At 36.9% G+C, this 23,459-nt stretch overlaps 1 protein-coding gene across 8 annotated transcripts in view; it reads right to left on the bottom strand.

The window, feature by feature from the left end:
• Positions 1–23,459, bottom strand: part of LRP1B (LDL receptor related protein 1B) — a 553,348-nt gene that overhangs the window by 200,855 nt on the left and 329,034 nt on the right. Inside the window, exon 1 of one of the 8 annotated variants that reach the window (XM_085552973.1) lies at positions 21,855–21,917. The exons of the other annotated variants lie outside the window; for them this stretch is intronic. The gene's annotated coding sequence lies outside the window, so the exon portion shown is untranslated. Of the gene's footprint in view, positions 1–21,854; positions 21,918–23,459 lie in introns of those variants that run through there. 8 annotated transcript variants of the gene reach the window in all.

The raw sequence follows: 23,459 nt of genomic DNA, 5'->3' as shown, positions 1-23,459 counted from the left end.
AAAATTTCCCACTAAATCATGTCCCTCAGTACGACATCTAAGCATCTCCTGAAACCTCCAGGGATGGTGACTCCACCACCCCCCTGGGTAGCTAATAACTCCTCCAAAAACCTATGAAAATTTCTCAAGACTACATCACAATTTACTAATTTCTCCAGAACACTATAGACTTGTTTCCCCCACTCCCTCCACCCCTACTTGTTTTCCTTTCTAAATGTATTTCCTGATGGCAAGCACAATCTTCCACTGTCTACTAAGCAGCTAGAGTTAAGCAAACAAAGTCAATCTTCTTATCTCATTAGACAGCCTCTTTATGTCACTCTTCTTTGAAGTTATACGAATTTTAGGTCATGTTGTTGACCACAGCATGGTCAGCACTGGATACATTGCTCTGAAAGGAAGCTCACCGGTATCTGTACAAAGTCACTGTAACTTCCCAACATCTGATAGAGTTTCATCCATCACTGCATAGTATTTGCTATTTTCACAGCTCTATTACACTGCTGATTTACGGTCATCCTATCACCAGCTATTACATGAATCTTCCTCCCTCTGCCAATTTCCCAGTTGTTAGCTGACTTTCTCCAGGCTATGAAATGCAATCCATTCCATAACTGAACAGGTAAGTCTGAAAAACTGATGGCTGGATTTTTCCAGTAAGAGTATGGTTTCAGACAGGAAAACATAGGAACTATTTCCTCATCCCCAATCTGAGCAATAAAATCCCTGTAATAATTCAAAGTATCCTCAAATGAAAAACCAATGAACACCGAACAGTAGCAATGCCACATTACTACTAAAACTTAATTTAAGCTTAATTAGGAATGCCACATTAGACAACAGTGAGCTTCCTGTTCCAATACCAGTGGTCACAGACTCACCTCTTCTCCAAGTCTCCAACTAGTTAGGAGGGCCTCAAAAGACTTGCTGCTCTTTTCTGACAAAAATATATCTGTCCTCAATAGAAATTTCCTTTCAGACCCAGATAGTTTCTTAGTTCAGCTGTAAAACATTATATGCCTCCCTTATCATCCTTGTGTTTAGTTTTTGTTCTCTCACTGGCTCCTCTTTATTGCTAACTTCTGTTTTCCAAGCTATGAAGTCTTGTATCTGATTTCTACTGAGTTTAATCTAAATGAAGGTAATTTGATAAAATCTAAATTGCATTTAATTAATACTATGTCTTATGGCATGGTCCGGGAACATTTTCCTCTCTGTTAATATTTCAATTGATTTCTGAGTTCAGTAGTTTTCTTTATCCACATATGAAGCAAAATAAATCAGCCACACAGAATTCACACGTTTTTGGTGGTAAACTGACCATGACACTTGGTGTACCAGACAGGTTTAAGGTACTTAATACTACTTGGTCATACACTAGATGATCTTTCATCTAGTGTAGGAGGTGGGGGTGTTTTTCCTCCCACCTTCCTTTCTAGCACAATACACCATCCAACATGATAACAATAATTTCCCCTTAAAAATTACTGCCATATTAAATAGGCTAGAAATCAGGAGGGCTCTCCAGTGATGTGTTTTAACTTCTTAGCTGTTTTTGGAAGGAAGTGGTAGGTGGATGTTTTAAGGGCTCTGTAGGAGTGAAATTCCATTAAAGCTCTTCTGTGGTTGCTGTAACAGAAAGATGGACATATGTTCCAAATGTTCCCAATATTTTGAAGTCCTGGTAATGAGTGCAAATTGTAAAATAAAATGATATCTTCTCATAGAGAACTGCAGATTTAGCACCATACATAGAAAAGCAACGAGCGGAGTTGTAGATCAGAAAAAAAAAACAAACAAAAAACAGCTCATTCTCACTGCACAGAGCCTAGCTCAAATACACCATTTATTTCATAAGAGAATAAATGCAAAACCAACTAAAGCTAAACCAGATGTTGAGAGAGAACACTTGTAAGAAAATAAACATTTTTTACACAGAACCCATCACTTTAAACAAAGGTTTTCTGATTTGCAGTAAGATAGGCAGCAGTGTGAGTAGGGAACAGAGTAAGAAGTTGTGAATTTAAGAATGGATTTAAAATAATCACATCTGGCCCCCTGCTAAAGTAGATACAAATTGTCACTCGTACCTCTTAGTGAGCAGAGCAACACAATACAAGAGTGGAGTTCTGTAACTATCTTTTCCCTGCTAAAACTGTCTGTCTTTGCTAACAGAAAACCAAACTTGATTTCCATTGTCAGGGAGGAAAACAAAACACATATTACTTCTGTGTCTCCAAGGAAATTGCATTCAGAAATGTTATAAAGCAAATGGAGTACCATAATTCAGGACTGTGATTTATTATATTGTTTCAATTGTATGCTCCCCTATTGTTTAAGCTTATCAAAACAATATCTTGCAAAGAATTTATCACGCTTGACCCTTTCCACTTTTCAGGATCACCAAGGTTGGAAAAGACCTTCAAGATCATGTAGCCCAACCAAAGCAAATAGGTAGCAAACCCATACATGCTCTAATATAATCTTTTTCTTGCTTCAGTGGAATGTTTCTGTTTTTCCAGAACAGTACATATGAAACCAAAACTATTTGGCACATGGGCTTGTCCATACTCAGAAAATTTGTATTAACACTCAAATCATGTACTTGGTGCTCTTAAATGTACCTAAAACTTATACATGGAAAGAACAGGATGATGAATATATACATAGAACTTGTATTTTTGCTTGTTATTGCATCAGAAGTCAATTTTAACAGCCATATATTTTATCAGATAAACCACATGGAGTGAAATAATTTCACCAAAATATATTGAAGCTATATTCCTTCATTGGAAACTCATGAGCTGTCTTATGTTTTGAAATCAACTACTTTTGGATTTCTTTTTAGCATAATATTTATATTATTTTTCTTTGAACAGTTTCTTGAATAATGGGATGACACAGCTTGACCATATAAAATAACTACAAGAACATGAGTACCTAGCAGAATATTATACTCTGAAAGAGTTACTGTCAAAGGCTTAATTAGGATTGTACTGAAGTTTTCTCATAGTTATAATCAAAACACAGTATGTTTCCTGAAGCTATTTAATTTTCAATATATAATATTATATATACACTCAAAACTACTTTTCTCAAACTTAATAAACAAACTTCTCCTTTTTGCAGAAAAATAAAACAGCCTATCAGGAAAACAGTCAGACTACTGGTCAAGAGCTAAGTACAGCAAAGGAGTAAATTAGGACAGCAAGGGCATTAGCATAGCCAGCTGTTTAAAAATGGCTGTGCAGATACTAGTAGGCTATTATTTCCCAGAACGAAACCCACTTCTCAAATGACTTTAAGTCCAGTTTGAGTAATTTTAGTTTTATGAAATTTTGGACACTATGAAATTCAACAATAAAGATGGTTGTTTTTATTGGAGAGAGAAAGTTATGCTTTGTACATAGAACCACAGAATAACAAGTTTGGAAAGGACCTATAAGATCATCTAGTCCAACCATCCTCCCTTTACCATACCTACAGAAAACCACTAAACCATATCTCCTAGCTCCCTATCCAGACGCCTCTTGAACACTGACAGGGATGGTGACTCCACCACCTCCCTGGGCAGCCATTCCAGTGTCTGACCACTCTTTGAGAGAATCACCTACACCCATTGCTACAGATTTCTATTTTAAATTAAACAAGCTTTGTTTTCAAATTTGAGATTCTTGATCACCAACTTTTCCTATTTACATTAGTTAACAAGAATGAAAAAAGGCATTGTTTTTACAGTAGTAATTTATTTAAATATTATTAATTTTTAACAGTTCTTTCTCCTTGGTATTTTGTGACCTATGCCAGACTAAATGTCAGTAAAAGCTGGCATTTGAGAACCTGTCTCATCTATCTGATACAGAAAATGCTACAATAATCATCATTATAGAGGATTATATGAAACTAATCAAAAATTCACTTTGCAAGCTTTATAAATCTCAGGGCTTCTCCTTTGCATGCAGATCTGATGAAAGGCTATGCTTATATTTCAGAGGTGTTGCCTGAAGGTCTCAGAAGTCTCAGACCCCAGCTTTTAAAAGCAGTGACTTAAGGTCATAAATTAGTAGTCAACAGGATGGATGAGGATTTTTTTTCTTACCAACAAATTAAAGGATGGAAATTGTATCAGTGACTATTAAACACCCAGTGAACTATTTCTATCTCTGGAAATCACACAGGTGTAGACTATTGGAAGCTGCTGGCCTTGCTGTGGGAGCTACTACTGTGTGCTTGTTTTACTCTTACTTCATGACCTGAGCATCACTTCACTATTTTTATGAGACGGCAACTGAAATGCTGTTATTATGAGATTATAGCAGTGATTCTGCAATGCATTCCAATGCAAACAGACATTCTACTGGAAAAAATGATTCAGACACTGTCATTCTATGCAAGTCTTATTAAGCACATCTTACTGCATCTCTACACTACAGTTTCTAACTGTCCAACTAACTCATTAACTGCCAATGAAGTCATTCTGTTCCCAGAATTGCATTTACAAGTTAAATTAAAAACAAGGAATGAAATGAATATCTTACTTATGATATCAGAAAGTAAACAGCTATAATACTTCTAACGAAGAACTTGGATGTATCTACATTGTTCTTTTTGTTTCACACACATTTAGTCATCACATACTTATGAATTTTAGGCATAACTCATCACTTCACGCAGCTGCTCAGTTACTGCAATCTTCAGTATTGTCATCTTGCCTTAACAAAGCAATGATAAGAAAAGAAGATTTTTGGAGGGTCATGAGTTTTTCATTAATTTTGAATTCATTGGAATGACTAAGTACACACAGCTTCTGAAAGCTGCATTATTCTCATTATTAACAACTTTATTGCCTATGATAGTGACCATACAAAATATTTCTTTTCCTGAGAATCTGCAGTCAGATGTAGTTTGCATTCAATATTTTACAGTCTTGTCTTTCCTGACAATTTTCAGTAGAGATCAAATAAATCTTTATTAATCTTCCTTGAGCTTCATATTCAGCAACCTAGCGTATTGGTATCAATTAGATAAACTATATTTTGACAAGAATTATTAAATGACTCTAGGGTAGGCCTTATTCACTAACGACCCCTTACATAAATGGATGGGGAGACTGCTTTTCATACTTAATGCATTAATAATGATTTGATAGACAAAGATCAGAACACCCACACTCCACTCATGCATTTGTAAATGCTATGCTATGAAGCTTCCATATTGGAAAAGGATAATGACTGGCAGTATTGCAATATTCTTATCATTACACAGGTAGAATAACAAATAATTCAATTTATGCTGATTTTTTAAATTATTATTCTTCAAATAAAATGGCATCAAATCATTACCCAAGCATATATCTTATCACAGCACCAATATTAATATTAACTATTCAGAGCAAAATTTCACGGGTTTATAATCACCTGAGAATAGGAGAACCCTCATAATGTAATCACCCCTTAGGAAGGGAAAAAATGATTTTTCCTGGTACAATACTGATTGTCCAGTCTGACACAGCATGTTACATATCTTAGAGGAAGAACAGGAACAAGCAAATTAATGACAATATTGCTGCAGCTTCAGTCAGCATCACCTGTAGGGAACAGCTGTTGTGGTTAGAGATATCCATCTCTCCCAGTGAATGCAGCAGCTTACCCTGTGCTGGCCAGAATGGCATGCGAATACAGCATGTGATGCCTGTAGGCTGGCAGACGTTTCAGCTAACCAGTGCCCCCATAGGTCACACTTACTAATTCTCCAGGGAGTAGCAGGGAACAGCACTACGTTCAGTATGGAAGGAGCTCCAAATAAGTCATAAACCATGACCGAATTCACAAAACAGAAAACTGAAGGCTACCTCTCTACTTTAATAGACTAGCTAAGCTTGGAAGGAATCTCCAAAATTGTGTTCCTATCCCCCTTCCACAAGCAGGGTTGCCAGCCACTAAATCAGGTTGCAATCCAGCCTGGCCTTGAGCACCTCCAGGGATGGAGCACCCACAGCTTCTCTGAGAAACCTGTTCCAGTGCCTCACCATCCTCTCAGTGCAAAACTTCACTATGACACTGAATCTAAATATCTCCTTTTTTAGCTTAAAACTGTTCCCCTTGTCGTATTGCTCTCTCCACAGGCTCCATTTAGTCTTTTTCCTGACTGCTCTTTTGATACACATGAAATGTAGCCATGTAAGAGCAGCACCCTGAAGACAACTACAAGAAAGTCAGTATAATTGGAAAGAAGGAAAAATACTAATAATAATAACAATTAAAAAAAATCAGTGTACCCGGATGATACCTGCATACATAACTTCTGTCATAATCCTTTTAAACACCAACCTATCCTAGGTGGATTTAAAGAAGATGATTCCTGAACATATCTAAATTTGAGGGGAAAAAAAGGCAGAAACAATTAAAGAAGCATGAAATAAAGAAGCATTTCTTGCCAGCTATAGTATTATAGTAACATGCAAAGTAACTGCAATCTAGTAATCTATGTAGGCATGAACCAATGCATTGAGAGCTGAGCTCTGCATGTTACCTTACAAACTTAACCATCAACAAACATCCACACTCAAAACCTGAGAGTTACAGCTCATGTCACGAGAAATAGATGAAAAAATGAGATTGCTATGCATTTATGAAGCATCCCATTAAGTCTCATGGGATTCTTTAAACACATTGTGGTCACTAAGTCACACTGAAAAGTACTACTTCAATACAGCTCGAGGAAAAGATTCCCTTTCAGGCAAACAACCCCTCTAGTCTGAAAGCACATTATCTCAGTGTGCCTATGCAGCAGGAAATTTTAACTTCCTTATGTTAAAATAAAGTTGATGCAGAACGACATCAGAAGAAAGGCGGGGGGGGGGGGGGGGGGGGGGGGGGTGGGTCAGGGAACGGGGCCAGGAAGGTTTTTGTTTGCTAGAATGCAACAGTCTACAGGCATGATTAACAAAACACATTGTTATATTTATACATTATTTTATTTGCCATCAGAAAAATAATGAATATCTACCTTGCACATTAATTGCAAAGGCAGTTAATTTACTCTAATCAGCTTGAGGTGAAGGGAGCACAGATTACCTTGAGGCGTCCCCCCACCCCATTTTGTTACGATGTAATTGCCCTGCCTTGATGAAACCCCAGTAAATAACCTTACAACCTCCAGTGCTATTATAATCAAATTTCTTTCTGCTGTCTGTGACAAGGTGGAAGATAGCCTGGGTCTGAACACACCAAACACCTCTGTCTTCAGAACAGACACTTCCTTTCTTTCCTTATTAAAAAGATGTATTCCTCATCTTTTAGCTTTTTATTCCTAAAGAAGGAAAAGAGCAGGGCAGAACAGCTACTACTTTTTGTTCTCTAAAGGTGTTGATGTCTTCAGCAATGAGTAATTGCTTCTTATAGCCTGCTTCTTGTTGGTACCTATATGCATACATGTGTCAAAGTACTATGCAGAGCATGAGCAGCATTGATGATTACTACATAAGACCGCATAGTGCCCAAATCCCACTGAAAACCATGACAAAACAAAGGATAAACTCCTGGGAATTAGTTATGCAGCGCATTTAGAAAATCTTGATTGCTTTGTTCCTATATCTAAGCTTCTTTGAAACATAGTTTTCATTTCTGGGAAGTCAGAATCAAACAAACATTCACAACCTGAGTTCTGAACCCCAAATCCCTGCACAGCAACTTGTGGGAACGAAGCACTTTGAACTAAGATTCACAGCAACACTCTTCAGTTACAATGCAAAGTAACAACCTTCCCATAGCTGTTGTTGTCTTCTTATTATTATTTTTAATTAAACTAGTAATGCTAGCTGATATATGTGCTGAAGTCAATAAAGCATGTCAGAGTACGTTCAAAACATGCTCTATAAGCTCTGCTGTTCCATGTCCAAGTTGGAGCATTTAATCTGTGACTATCAGACAGCTGTAAACAGGAAATGAATTACTACCTGAACATTGTGCTCAGGAAGGTAAGACTCATCTCAGTACCTATAAAACAGTTAAAACTCCAGGGACGATTTAAAAGGTGAAGAAAAATTAAGTTTAAAAAAAATAAAATAGATTCTTTATTAGTTATACTAGTCATTAGGATTTGTGGTTGAATGTTTTGTAAAGCAGTGATATTGGTATCAAGTGAAATATTCTATTTAAAAGGTACATTTTACAATGCCATATCATAACAGTTTGCCAGTTGGGTTTCATCTCTTATTGACTGGAGGAGATTTTCATATCTGCATGCATCCATTGGAATATCGGAGAACCTGTCCCCATGTTTCCTTCTGAATTTTTACGTGCTTCCCATTGTTAACTAAAGATTCAGAATACAGTCAGTAAATGCATGCTTGAGAGTTAAAAAAAAAATAGTCTAATCTCCCCCTTAAAAGCTGTTTAATTGCTGATGAAAATGATTTATTTATGCATTGATAAACAGCTTTGATGGAAGAGAAAGAGGATAGCTGGTAGGCCAGTGGCTGGAGAGCTCTCTGGTGCTGAGAAAGAAAACACACAAGTATAGAGGCTTCCATCGTCATGATCATGGGCCAGGATAAGCCATAAAGTCACATTTTGTATTTCCTCTTCCATTTTAACAAAAAGTGCCCTAGAAGCAGTTCATAGAGCTAAACTAACCAAAAGAAGGAAGGCATTTTGATGCCAGAGATCCAAAGATCAATTCATTCTGCACATTACACTACTCCCCTCAGAAGTGGACTAGATGCTGTCATTGCCGTACACACACCACAAATATATTTAGCTAGAAAAACATTAGCTATTTATAGAAAAAAAAAATAATTGGATGTAAGCGCTCATAACAGATCACTGGACGTCAGTGAGATTCATTAATTTTTGTTTTAATTTCAATGGGAATTCATTCTGTCTGAAGTTCAGAAATGGAAACAGTAAGTACAAAATGCACGTGTTTTATTAGCAGCTGTTCTTAAATACTTCCTAATGCCACCTGATAAAGTCAGTGATCCAAGAAAGCTAGGAAAATCAGAGAAAAGGAATGAAACTGATGGTATTTATTAAGCCTCTCAAAGCTGTTGTGATAAGAATACTGTCATTCATAACAAATATTCATTAATTTTCATCCTTCTCAAAGCACTGACCAGAAGTAAAGTGTTTTTAGAGGTGGTGAAGTTGAGAGCAGTGAGCTCCAACACATGAGAATTACTCAGACAGGAAAGAAACCAATATTGTTTTTGTACCTTACACTTGAACTTTATCTATGCTGTTTTTTCCACAACACCAGCGAGACAAAAAGCCAAGAGTTTAACCACATCATCAACTGACAGAGATGCATTCACATTACCTTGTTTGCTAGGTGCAGCAAATATTTGCTTTAATTTCCAAGTTCAGCACTGCTGCAAAAAACTGTAAACCCATTGAGGTAAATAAAGACCTATAAATTATATTATTTGTTTCATTTAAAATTAATTTTATATGCTACTGAAAGACCAAAAGACTAAACATGGCAGTGATATGCACCAAGAAGTTATATAACACAACATGCTCAGTTTTGCTTTCTTTTGAACACATTATGTTTGATATGATTCGGTTCTGAAAAAGTTGCATTAAGCCTCTCTCTGCCCTTTTCCTTCTCTCACCTACACACACACCATTTTCTCCACTTTTAATCTGGTCTAAGCACCTGTTTTTCACTTGAATCACTCACGGTTATAAAAACAAAATTTATCTAATTAAGCATTTTCAATCAGCATTACACTTGCAAAATGCTGCCTTGGAGCACAAAACAGAACTAAAATGATACAGCATAAGGTAAAGGTCATCAACCTTAGATTTTAAAACATGCTCCTAAAATTTTACCTAAAGGGGTCAGGGCACAAACAGCCAAATAGCTCTGAAAAACAAACAAAACAACAACAACAAACACACTACAAAGCATTCCTGGTGGTAACAGAAGCACCAACTCACCGGAGCTTTAAATACTTGACTGAGAAAATGGTGTGTGATATTAGAAACCAGGAGTTAAAAATCATATAAATGAGAACTGGAACACTCTATGCCGTGTTTAACCCTAACAGCAACACAACAAGAGTTCTCCGTAGTGAATTCTCCAGGTTTCTGGAAGTCAACATTTTGCTGTAAATGAATGAATAAAATAAGAGGGCTACACAGAGATGTCTCATGACTTTCCACTTTGGGCATTATGTTTCATAGACACAGATAAGACACTGCATATATCCTGCAGGAAATCAGTATGGTTAGCAAAAGTCATCCCTTACTTATTTTACCTCTTTTCTCTAGTTTTATAGTACAACTCCTGCTAGAGAAGCTTCTAGGAACATCCTAATCTACAATGAATCTGAAATCTGAAGCACAGCTTGCCTGACAAAGGAAATGGAAGAGGCAGAAAAGGAAGGATGCCAGCATCCTTCGAAACTTTGTAGATGCAAGACCTAACTCGGTCAGCATTTTAGAAAGTTGGGCTTGATAGTACTGTTTTTTGAAGATAATTTTTGCCCTGATAAGACAACAAGCATATATGGAAACTATCAGATTGAGTTCAGTGTTGTAGAGCCAAAGTAAGTGCCAATGCTGCCCAGGCCACAGGGACTGCCAAACAGCAGCACTTATTTAGCTTTCCTTCTTTTCACTAAGTCACAGTAGCTATCATTACCCTGCTTGCAGCTTCTCAGAAGCTGTTCCATAACAGCACTTCTACCAGGAGTCAGGTAAAGCACTTTACTGTATGAAACAGTGCTTGTGCAGTGGTCATATTATTGGTTTTGAATGCAAGAAACAATAACCACCACCACCTAGGATCAAGAAATATTAAATATACATTCTTTTCTCCCTCGTTTTTCTTAGCCCAAATAGAAACATTTTACCCAGACTCTTGACACTGACTCACTGCTTTTATCGCTGAAACAAATATCATCTCTAAAGGGAAGTCCCTCTAATCTTCGCCTTGTGGTTTACCTTATAATTTGTAGAAATCTATCCTATATTGTAAACACTTCCTACCAACATCTGCGGGTTTCAAATTGTAAATTAGGAGCTCTATTTCTCTGCAGTACCACAACAGCAAAACAAAACACCAGCAGGATACCAGATGTGAAAAAGACAGGATTTGGCTCGTCAAGAAGGATTTGGGTCTCATCCAACAGTTTGGGAAAACTGAAGCTTCTATGACTTTCTTGAACTCTGTTTTACATGAAGAAGCCCATTTGCTGCTGTTAGTTTTTTTTTTTTTTTTTTTAAATCTACTTAGATTGATATGCAGCTCACCCAACAAAAATTAACAAGTGCAGATTTGTTTCACAGTGTGGAAGATTTCCCTTCATTCTCCTTCAGGCATCAGGATAGACACACATTTGGAGACATGTAAAATGAGTGACTAAGAACACTGACTACACTTATCGCTTGCATAAGATCATTGCTGCTTTCTAGTTGCATGGAAGAGTGACAATTACTAAGAATGCGCACATAATTTATACTGTGTATAATAACTTTCATGACAGTAAGACAGAACATACAACTTCATAAACATATGAAAGCTACTGTCGTGGCTCTTCCATTTACCATATTCTCTTTCATCAGAGAGAAAATGGCTAAATTACCTTTCTCATCCATGGCAAACTGTGAATAAGAGCTCTAGAAGCCACCGCATGCTGAGAAGAAAATACAGTCCAGGTGCCTCTGGTTATTACTAGCTGTCAATTTTTTTTTTTTTATTATTATTCTAAGAGACCTGTAAGACTTCATTATCTGATTTTACAGCAGTGCTTTGCTGATAACAAGTAAAATCCAAGGAAAGAAAGCACAGAGGAGTGAAACTGAGCATGCTGGGAGGCAGTAGGCTGGCCATCCCGAGAGCAGAATTCTCTCCCCAGCAGAAAGGTTGGGCTAGAACCATAGCCAACTCATTTTAAAAACTGTAAATCAAAACAAAACCTGTGCCCTGGTAACAATGCACAGATTGCATGAATTTTCATGGATGTGTGGGAACATAAGTCTTTTCTTTTCTTCTGATACCTACCCACGTTAACTCCTTCTGTGATATCCTAGCATTATTTTTCATCTTAAAGTTTCTCTCACTTTATTCTTCCTTCTTTCCCTTCAACATTCTCCCTATTTGTTTTTCCAAATAAGATTTACCACATCCTATTCCCCTGCTTTTGTCCCATCTCACTCAAATTCCCCCTTTTCTATTTCCATTTCTATCTACTTCTCTGATCTGAGATTATTTTTACTACATTGAAAGCAACCTTCTGTTTCTTATTGTCTTTTCCGCATCTGCCTATATCACTTTTAAGTACTTTTCTAAAACACACGATAATAGACAGGAACTGAAGCTTTCCAAAGTGATATTCCAAACCTAAAGATGCAAAGGCCCAGAGACACTAAAAGGCACAGATTTAAACATGATAATAGACAAGGTTCTGTAATTGTGATGTTCATATCTTTATTACAGTTTCTTTTCCCCTGAAACAACTCTGCAAAGAAATAACATGATAGAATAAAGTACCCATCATTAAGCCCCAATATAAGTGAATATGGAGGTGAGCCAGAGCAGAAATAGACAGCTTATTTGGCTTTTGGCAAGATAATATTTGGCATTCAATACATTAAGTGGCAATTTGCATTGTGCTTACTTAGTTAAGCATTTACATTATGTTTAAATGGGAGAATAATAAAGAAAAAGGAGTGCTAAAAACTGCAATCAAACTATTCTACACCTAGGAATTGCTAAAATGAGATCTAATACAAATATAATTTGAAGTGGTTTGGTTTTCTTTATTACAAAGGATCGTAATAGTAATACCTTTAGGGTTTCTGACATTTTATTCATATTTTTTATTTTTCCCAGTTCAGTCCAAAATTAGACCTCCAAGACAGTTTCCTTAAGACATCTCACATGTTTGGTAGAACAGCCACATCATAAGCCTGCTTTTCTCATTCACCTTTTGCAGCCCTTCAGACGCAGCCCACAATTTCTGTAAATAGTGGGTTGAAAAACAACACAACAAACACAGAAGCCACATATAAGGATCTGACACAGAATAAACTCCTCTAATTTTAGCACATTCATCTTTTTTGAGTAATTTTTGGACCTTTCATCTGAGGTCCTGTGCCGGTAATTTGACTGCAGACTTGACCCAGCCCACTCCTGCCCACCATCGTTCTACCTGACAGACACTTGCACATTCTTTGTCATTTCCTTGTGTCAGTATCTTCAGGCGACAGCTGCAGAGGTGCACAGTCTTTCATATGTGTGAGGAAGTAAGTTTGTATTTCTACTTAGGATTCCAATCCTCCGAGGAGGAGGCCCAAACTTATTTAACTTTCAGCAAGACAGTATTTGCCATTTAATATATTAGAGGATAATCCATATTGTATTTGTTGAGTTGTGCTATTTGGAACATTAAAGCCTGGGAACATTTATTCTGCAGTGCTCTAAATTGACTGCAGAATCTGACAGCAGAACTTCCCGGAGATTTTGACTGCAGCTGTATCTCTGTTTTATCCTACATATGTAAAACTACCTTACAGTCAGCACTACATATGCCTTCATCCAAACATTTATTTGAATGCAAATGACCAAGCTTACTTTTGTGTTACTGCTTTTAAATATACGTACTGCATTCTACCCTAGAACGCAAGCAAAGCTTTACATTAAAATATTAACATTTCATAGGCAGCATCACCTGCTACATTCACCTGCAGAAGCAGATGCTTCCAAAGTGATACATTTAGTTCATCTATAGACCAAAAAATAAAATAAAATGAAATTTAAAAAAAAGAGAGAGAAAAAGAAATAACCCACAAAATAAACCTCCAAACCACATCAACAGCAGCGATCTCACAGAAAGCACAATCACCATCTGACATAGCAGGGAAGCAGGGAAAGCACTGTGGGGCACAAGAGGCACCAGAGGCCCCATATGGTGCAGCTTGTTTTGTCAGCAAGCAGAGAGCACTCACCCATGCATATGTTACTGCTTACGCTGTTTAACTGGTCAATGATGTTAATTATAATTAGATGTTCGCAGCAGAACTTTATAGCTTGCATGCATACAGGAACACAGATTTACTTCATTAACTAACTACGGCCTAAATGGAAATATTTCTGAAGCTAATGTTTCTGAAAACTATTAACAGGATTTAGTAAAGTAATATTTCCTGTAACTAACTGGCAACGAGGAAACTGATAATGCAACCACGTCTCTAAGGAGAACTCTAGATGAAAGACATGTAGATCCTAACCCAGCCCCGTGGTTTATATGTAGATATTCACAGAAATAAATCTCTTCTCATAATACCTTTGTATTGCATATATCAGCATATATTTTGTCCTACTGAAAAGCAGTATCGTTCTGTAAGTGTTTATTTTTTCCTGTTTTCATAAAGGTCAGAAGGCAGCTGGGGCTGATGGGCACCTGCTGCCACAGTCTCTCCCCCATGAGCTGTCATTCCTGTCACTGTGGCAGCTGCAGCTTCTGTGCCTTCCAACATTACTTACACAAATGGAAAGACTGTAGAAAGAGGTTTCTGAAGTTCTGCTGTGCAAAAGGGAACTATCTTTAAGAATGGTAAACAATGGATAATAGAATAGAGAACACATCTTGTTTTGAAAGACCCAATTTTGCTAAGTCACTAACTATTCTAGCTACTCTTAGCCACGTTTTAAGGCTGGTTTCTGTTATCCTGGACTCTTGCATAGGTCTAGGGCGTGGCAACATTAATAGTTGACTCCACTCATCAAAAGCCTATATCAGAAGTGTCACCAGTGCAAGGTCATGCATTCAAATGTTAGCAAGTATTACAATGCAATGCAGCCTTATGCTATCACACTACATGACCAGAATTCCTTCTGACCAAGATGCTCAGTTTCAAAGCAGTCTGCCTGATGCACAGCAGACTGACTACACTGTATGCAGCCCCATGCCCTACAGCTGAAATGCATTTTGTTAACCCCACTGTCTCTTATAGTTTCCCAGATCATCACAATCCCTCACAAAATCCTCCCAAGTGTAAGCAAAGTAATCTGTTTTACCACTGAAATTAAATGCAGAATTTTAAATATTCTGATGTGTGCTCAACTTAAAATACATTAAGCCTGACATTGCACAGCACTTTGCCTTTGATAGTAAGACATTATATACTCAATACCTCGATCCAAATTACTTCAGACAGCTGGACACTGCCCAAACTGCTTCATACCAAGGACACAGGTGACTCACACTGAATATCCACATAAGAAAAAATACAAAAGTAGTAGTGCCTTGTGGAATACCTGGCTAAAACAAAATCTTGGACAAAATCCTGAGCAGAATTCAATTTCCTTTCCCAAGAAAATAATACTTAAAGAAATATTCATGCCTTACCTCACTCACAACAGCTTCTCCACAAATGGAAATAACAAACAAGAACAGCTTCATTAAGCCTGGTAGTTACTATGCTTTACAGTAAGAGCTGGGTAAGAGAATTCAAGGCCAATGTGCATGAGTTTTATGCACGTGTCATGCACAGATACACACTATGTAAGAAAAAAGGCACCATAACAAACACATTTGAACAGTCTCAGCTATAACGGGATTGAATATGACCTGTAGATATTCAGCTCTTTCAAAACTAAGCTGCCAATGTACTGAATATTGAAACATACATTTTAGATATGAGTATTAAGATCTGTTTTGAAAATGTTATAGTTCATTTTTGAAGTGTGCCACATATACACTAAAATATCAGAATGCAAAGTATTGATGTTCAGAAAATTGCCTATCTGACAAACCACAAAGCTTTAACAGTGAGTCTAATAGATGAAAAGCAAAGAAAAATCCTTTAAATTTTGAGAAGATTCAACATATTCATATTAGGAAACCTTGTCAAACACTCCAAAACACAAACAAGACCGTGACTTGGGGTAGTCAACCAATTTCTGTTCCAATTTAAATATTTTGGTTAGAGGTCTGATTTTCTGATGAAGTCAGTGTAGCCCCTGTTGGAAAAGCAGTTTTGCATATTTTCCTCTCCTTATGCTCAGACAAAGGAGCTGTGCCAGCAGAAAGTAATGCAACATCGTGATAGTCTGCTTGATAAGATCAGCCAAGAGGTGGTGCCAAACAATTTTTATGTCTAAGCCTATAGACAAAACTGCATGTTTACAAAGCTTAAAAAAAAAACAAACAAAAAAACAAAAAAAAAAACCCTCTAAGAATATAAGTAGCTAATTTTCAGCAGGTTAAAAAGCTATGAGTTTTAAGTAGCTTATTACACATAATTTCTCTTTCTCACATAAAATCTGTTGAATCTAAATTCTGGTGTATTTTGATTTGGCTTTGTAGACTTGTTGTGAAGTGATAACACAAACCACAAAGTAACAAAGTTTAAGCAGAACCAATGAGAGCACTTATTTCTTTATGGCCTTGACTGCACTAGAAGTCTGCATCTCTAAAGAGCTAATTACCAATTGATTCAAGGTAAGCATGTTTTCGTATAGTGTCCTGGACACTGTCCAATCACGCAAGTCTAGAAACACTCTGCCTGAGGCCAACTGCAAACTTGGACTATATTTTGTCTGTATGTGTGTCACCTTACCTATGAAAGAGAAATAACTAGCTCATACTGACTGGCATTGAGCAATCCTAATGACAAGAAAATTTCCAGCAGTACAACATATTCATTTCAAAGCATAAAGTGAGAAATTCCTTCCCTGCTTTCAGTTACTTTGCTGTATTTTTCAATATGGTAAAGAGAATGAGGGAAACGTCAATAACTCAGGATAACTCATCATTAATAAAAAAAGCTGCTCCTCATCCATGGGCAATGCCCAGAACTGCTGTAATTAGCCTTGTAGGCCATGCAGCAGTCGCAGCACCAGTCCACCAACCCTTCCTTCACTTCACCAAGGGCTGAAGCAATGTTACCACTGTGCCAGGCAAGAAGGAAGATCTAATTGATGTTTTCATATGTTACTTTTGATCCTCAACAGGAGAAAGCCACTTGTATTGCTCTGTAGATGCAAACCTAAGTACAGCTTTTAAACATACAACTTGATAGCTGTCCTTATTAAAATAAAGGCACTTTTTAAAAGGTAAGGATGCTATTAATGGATGTGAACGTTTGCATATTCTCCTTTATCTTTTATGTTATTGACAAAATTCTTTTACACGCAGTTTTCACTTCCATTTGTAGTAAAGCTCACCACCTTTGAAAGAAAATGAAACAAACAAAAAGCCTTAAGATGTGTTATTTTTTGCCCCTTTTACTATAAAGCTCTCCAATCCCTTCAAGAGGGAAAATGAAATAACTTGCTACTTTAGTAATGTCTCAGCTGTACTTTTTAAATAACAATACTGAACTGTCAGCAGATAGATTTATTCACCCATGTTCGCCTAGTATTCCATTCTCTGAGATTACCGTGGCTTCAAGTTGCACCAGGGAGGTTTAGGTTGATATCAGGAAGAACTTCTTTACAGTAGGGGCTGTTAAGCACTGCAATAGGCTACCCAGGGACGTGGTTGAGTCACCATCCCTGGATTTGTTTTGATGTGGTGCACAGTGACGTGATTTAGTGGATGGTTGTTAGGGCAGTATGGTTAGGCCCATGTTGGACTTCATGATCTTGGAGATTTTTCCCAACCTGAGCAATCATATGATTCTATGCAAGCACAGATATCATATACTTTTATGCTAGAATGCAAAGAGTAGTGCAAAAGTAAATAAATAAATGTGTGGCCATTACTATAAAAGATTTAGGAAACTCTGTAACATCATAATATTTTCTGTATGCCAGGTGAACTTGAGTGTTCTTTCACTACACACGCTCTCTGAGCCCAGACTAATGTAAGTACTTCTTAAAATAGATGCGTCTTAGCAGTTATTTTGTAAGATATTTTTATGTGCTTCCACTCATGCAGTGCTCTAATTCATATCAGAGCTTGTCTTCTACAGAAATGACCTTACAGTAGCTGACTAGATAATAAGCCCATCAGGTAATAAGAAAAATAAAATAAAAGGGGAATTCAGATGGACATGAACATAATGTACGTGCATTATAGAGCCTTAAACTCCCATTTATATTCTCATTCAGAAATAAAGTGCCCTCAATTCTCTCTAACTTAATTGCTTTCATCTTGGAGGAAAATCACTGATAAGGTGATTTAACTCTTGTACATTTTACCTGGACAATTCAGGGACTGGAAATAAAGAGAAAGGACTTTGAGACCTCCATACCAGGAAGAGTATTGTAACTGTTTTCCATTCCTTCACCACGCTTTATTTCATAAATTCAGAGTAATTTCAGTAAAATACGACAGTTTTGTTCAGAAGCTTAATTAGCTAGGGATTGAAGAACAGAGATCTGAGGGCTGAAATAAGGGTAACAACACTAATTACATGATTTAAAATGAAAGCAAGAAGATGTGTTGCATCAGCTGTGAATCGCCCCAGGTAATCAAATTCCTGGAGTTTTATTAGTGTTGTTGCTGTTCACGTGTTCACCTTGGTTTGTTGAAGCATTTTATTTCCACTGACTTTTTATCCGTAATTACTGACATCACTCTTCTGATTTAATTTTGCACGTGCATGTTTAGTCATATCACATTACTTTAGGAAAGAGGGCAGGTGAAGGCACCCTTATTTCTTTCTTTCATCAGGAGCAACAGCAAGGTATCCCAGTGAGCAGATATGTACCACTACAGAAAAAACTGTAAGAGGGAGATATGACTGAATGTTTTCTTCTCGTTTGTTTTGGCTCCACAGCTACACTACTTCCATAGAATTATTAATCATATGATCATTGTGGTTGGATAAGAGCTCTGAGTTCATCTAGCCTGCCTTCTCACAGCTAGAAAGACGTTGTGAAGGAGGAGAAAAAGCAAGAAAAGCTGCATCCTTAAAGAAATTTCTCAGATCATTCACTAATTATGATGATGTTTATTTTGTTTTTTTTTTTCCTGAAGAGGATTCTTTTCCAGGTCACCTTTAAAACTTCCTAAAAGTTACTGTGTCTTATATGTATCTTACAGCTCTTTGAATCTCCTTTGTGACAAGAAAAGGAACTGAACCCTTTTAATAATGGTGTTATTAAAATACTAATGATTTTGCTGTTTAAAAGTGAGCCTTAATGATTATAACACTCCTCTTTGATCGCCAAAGAACGATGATTTATCTGAGAGGGGAAAAAAGTTTTAAGACACAGAGACGTCTCTCAAGCCTTGAAAGTGCTATAAAAGCTCAGGAACAGGAGAGTAAAAAAGGGAATAGAAAAGGCCTTAGACAAGAGGTGTAGGTATTTTATTTTTATCCCCCAAACCTCCCCTGTCTAAATAACATTGAGGCAAATAAAGAACAATATAAAATATATATACTGTCTTGACCTCCTCTGCTTTTTTAATTCCTGCTCTCTTCCTTCCCTGCAAGAACTTTCATCTCATCACTGAAAACAAATCCCTGACATTCCTTGACTGTGAAATCACTGCAGTCCAATCATTTACCTCACCGCCAGGCCAGACCTAAGGCATTTTTCTTTCTATCTGAGCAACCTTGGGAACAACACCAGACCTGAGATTTCTCAAACCAGGCCATCCTCACAAACAGACATAAAGATCCCCATTCCCAAGTGATGCTGAAAGCAAGACATGACTCAAATCAAATCTGACCCCTTGCCTCTACTCCAGAACAAGATCCCATTTTAACTTGCAATTGTCTTTAACTGCCATGCATTTGCCTTGTATTATGTTTAATTCAAGGCAAATAAAATAAATGCAAACAAAATATAAATGCAAACACTATTCATTTCTCTAGAAGATAGTGCTTTTTATTTTTTTATTGAAAGAAACAGGTACAGAGAACAAAAACCATTTGATTTTCTCTATTTAAGACTGATTATCAATAACATTGATTAATGTCTCCTGCCTCCTCATCATCCAGTTTGCTTTTCTTTGGCTACCGTGGAAGTCATAGTGAAGACTTTTTAAAGCTCTGCCTATTCAGATACTCTGTCAAAGACGTGACCCATGCAAAAAATTGTTCCTCTTAGGCTTTTTGCACCACTGACTTTGTTACTGTGAACTGTTCTGTGAGCCTCACAGTACATTTCATCCTATCCAATAACCATATACACTTCAGGAGAACCACATGCATCTCAATTAACAAAATGCATGACTATAAGTGGTCACTGTGGCTGGTAGCAGGGCTCATGTGGCCAACATCCAAGATCCTCCCACTACCTGAACCAGATGGACTTCAGACATTCAATACATTCACAAATAAAAATGAATGCTTTAAGAAACAGAAACAACTTCCCTTGCATTCCTTGTTCACCTTTGTGGTTAAGACACGTTAGCAAATCACTGCTACTGTAGAACTTCAAATGAAGATCTGAATGTATTTTTTGCTATTGTACTTCTCTGGAGTTATTAGCATTTCCAGGAAGTACAGCATAGCACTGTAACACATTAAGAGATGCTGTTATAGCCATGGTATCACAGTTCCTTGCTGGATGTGTTTACAGTTGTTGTGTGAAAGAACTGAAAAATATATATATATATTTTATTACTTTCATTATTTCTACAATGTAGCAAAAGGAAAAACTGATTAAAAGATTTATTCAAATATTTACATGACACACAGAGTTGCAGTATTAAAGCGTGAGCTCGATCTCTTTACAAATCTCTTCAGCAGTTACATCTTTTCTCCACATTGTTATTAACACAACTTTTAAATGGCAGCTACAAGATCTCATTACTGAGCCTTCAGCCTCTAATTGGGCATCCTCTGCCATTCTTCTCTCCCTCCTCCTATTCTCTCTCTCCATACGGCTTTCCTTTCTAGTGATTCACGCACATGATGTCTAATCATTTCCTCACTCCCAGTACTTGTCTACATTCTACTCTGTGTATCCTCCCACTCGCCAGCTTTGCACCACACATCCTTTTTGTAATCTCACCCCGCATGCCCTTCTTCTACTCACATTCATTTGTTTGGATCAGTTTTATAAGCGTGCTCCTTAAAATTCACGTTTTTTTCCATAAAGTATAATAGAAGAACTGGGAAGTATAATAGAAAATGATGACCTGCATCATAAGTAGCATCAGAGCCAATATTACAGGTCACGTGTAACCAGACCCAGGTATCAGAACCTTTCTTTCAACTTAAAGTTCAGCCTTAGAAAAATAACAAAAGTTCTTATTCAGTCCATGTATAATAAGAAATAAGCTCAGTAGCTCAATTGTATGCACACAAAAGAATATATAAAAACACCACTAAATATCTAACAAAACGCAGAGGCATAGAGATGAAGAATTCATCACATTCACCTAAAGTATGAGATTAAGTAACTTTCCACCTATTTCGTACTTATTGGTAAACAGAGAATTTTTGGTTCACAAAGCAACAACTAAATTCAGCTAAAACCATTCAGATGTGAGCAAGTAAAAACAGAAGGGCTTGACCTTGTGCTACCAGGAAGAAGTTTGTCATAGACTTAGTATTTAAGACTGAGTTTGAAATTCCCTAATGCAGAATATGGCCTTCTCTGTGCAGACACACTTCTAGCTTTTTGAAAAATGAACATGCTATGACAGCAATAGTCATTGGAAGAACAAATACCTTAAAATGTGATTATACCTTAGAACATATTATTTTTCAGGTGCTATAAAAGAGCCCAGAACAGCTTAGCCTTCATATTTAAATAAATAAATAAATAGCAAAATCAGCAAGTTACATATAATAAGGAGATAACAGTCACTAATACTCTGACCTAGTGTAGCAATTGACAGATCAAAACAATGGGAAAGGCGCTACAACAAAGGCGCGATGATGGAAAAACCAGCATAATAGAAAGGTGCTATAAAGGAAGGGAAGAAGATTGGTCACCTGCATCAGAGGATTCCAGATTCACAGGAGAAAGCCTCACCAAGAAAGGATCTCCAAAAAGAGTGCCTTCTTTGTGGCAGTCAGCCCTTAAATAAGGTCTAAAAGAGGTGGAGCCAGGCTCCACCCCTTCCACTCACACAGGTGAATTATCTTCACCTGTGCTCTCAGGGCTGACCAGTCTTTTCCTCAGGTGCTCAATCAGTGGTTCAGGCCCCGACTCAATATTTCCCATACACCTGGAAATAGGTCTCAACTAGAATCAGCATGAAAGAGTAAAAACAAAGACTAAAAAAAAAGGAGAGTGGGGAAAAAAAAAAAAAAAAAAAGGAAGAAAACATTTTTATACAGCCAAAATGTGTTTGATTATCTCTTTGCATTCTGTACCAAAAACCCAGTCACTAACAAGCACAACAAATACATAAACTGGGGATGATCAAGTATGTTAGATATTTCATTAACCTAACAACATATGTCAGATAATTAATAAAATTGCCAACAAAAACTGTGAAGATATAACTCTCATTAAGTGAAAAATATGAAAAAAAAAAAAAAAAAAAAATCCAGCCAGTTTTTGCACCATGACTAAATCAGTATTGCTGTATAATGGTACAGTGTTAGGTCTCTTCTGGACTGCCTCCAGTCCAGCACTTCTATCTATGCTAAAACAGATAAGATGATACGGCACTGGAAAAGGGAACTATCTGAATAAGAATGGTTTGCAGCTAACAAATAGATGGAAAATCACTCTTTCTCTTCCATCCCTCTTTGCAGAATCATAGTTCAGGATAACATTCCTACATCCCTGACAGATAAGATTATCTAATGACAAGCTGTGGATGTATCTAATAAATCTTGAAAAGAATACACAAGTGAACATATAGAAAAATAGTCTGCTGCTTGAATATTTGAAAGCTTCAAATTCTCTCAGATCAGAACACGCAGAAAAATCAATCTGTATGTGAATTTTTACCTTTCTTTTAAAACAACACGGCAGTCAGATCAAGTCAAGCTTACCATCTGCTGCGGGTAGACATACAGCTATATTCAAGAATTACATTATAAAACTTCTTTGTAAACTTTACATGCAAGCTGTTCTTGTCAGAATTAAAGTCATGGTGATCATGCATCTTAATATTCAATCAGGCTTTAAACAAAGAGTGACAAAAGTCCACATATGGATGACAAGCTGTTCTACTGTAAATATTTTTGTATTTATTGAGAAGAGGCTTATGGCAGTTTAGGATGCGTTCCACCAGGCGTTTCAGCTTTAACTGCTTACGGACTAATAAAACCAAAATAAAATCCCTTTTCCAAAATCTTCACTGAAATTTACAGTTTTTAAATTAACTTGATCATTCCTATTTAGCTGTGCTTTTATTTCATCATTTGCTTAAAGTTTTTTCCCAGCTGGTGGCTGTTAGGAACAGAAGATTTTTAGTACCCTGCATTTTAAGCAAGACTTTATTCCCAAGTGGCTCTGAACATAACTATGGAAGTGAAAAGCAAATACCGTGTGCTTTTATCATTATAGTTGACCCTCTAAAGCAGATTAAAAATCTCCCAGTTCTTTTTTAATGTAATTAAACTTGCTAGAGCCAGTCTTCA

This window comes from Coturnix japonica, chromosome 7 (genome assembly GCF_054131305.1).
Source record: "Coturnix japonica strain WE chromosome 7, WE-NBRP24, whole genome shotgun sequence".
NCBI lineage: Eukaryota > Metazoa > Chordata > Aves > Galliformes > Phasianidae > Coturnix > Coturnix japonica.
The sequence above is the reverse complement of the archived record's forward strand: the minus strand, read 5'-3'. Positions and strand labels throughout refer to the sequence as shown.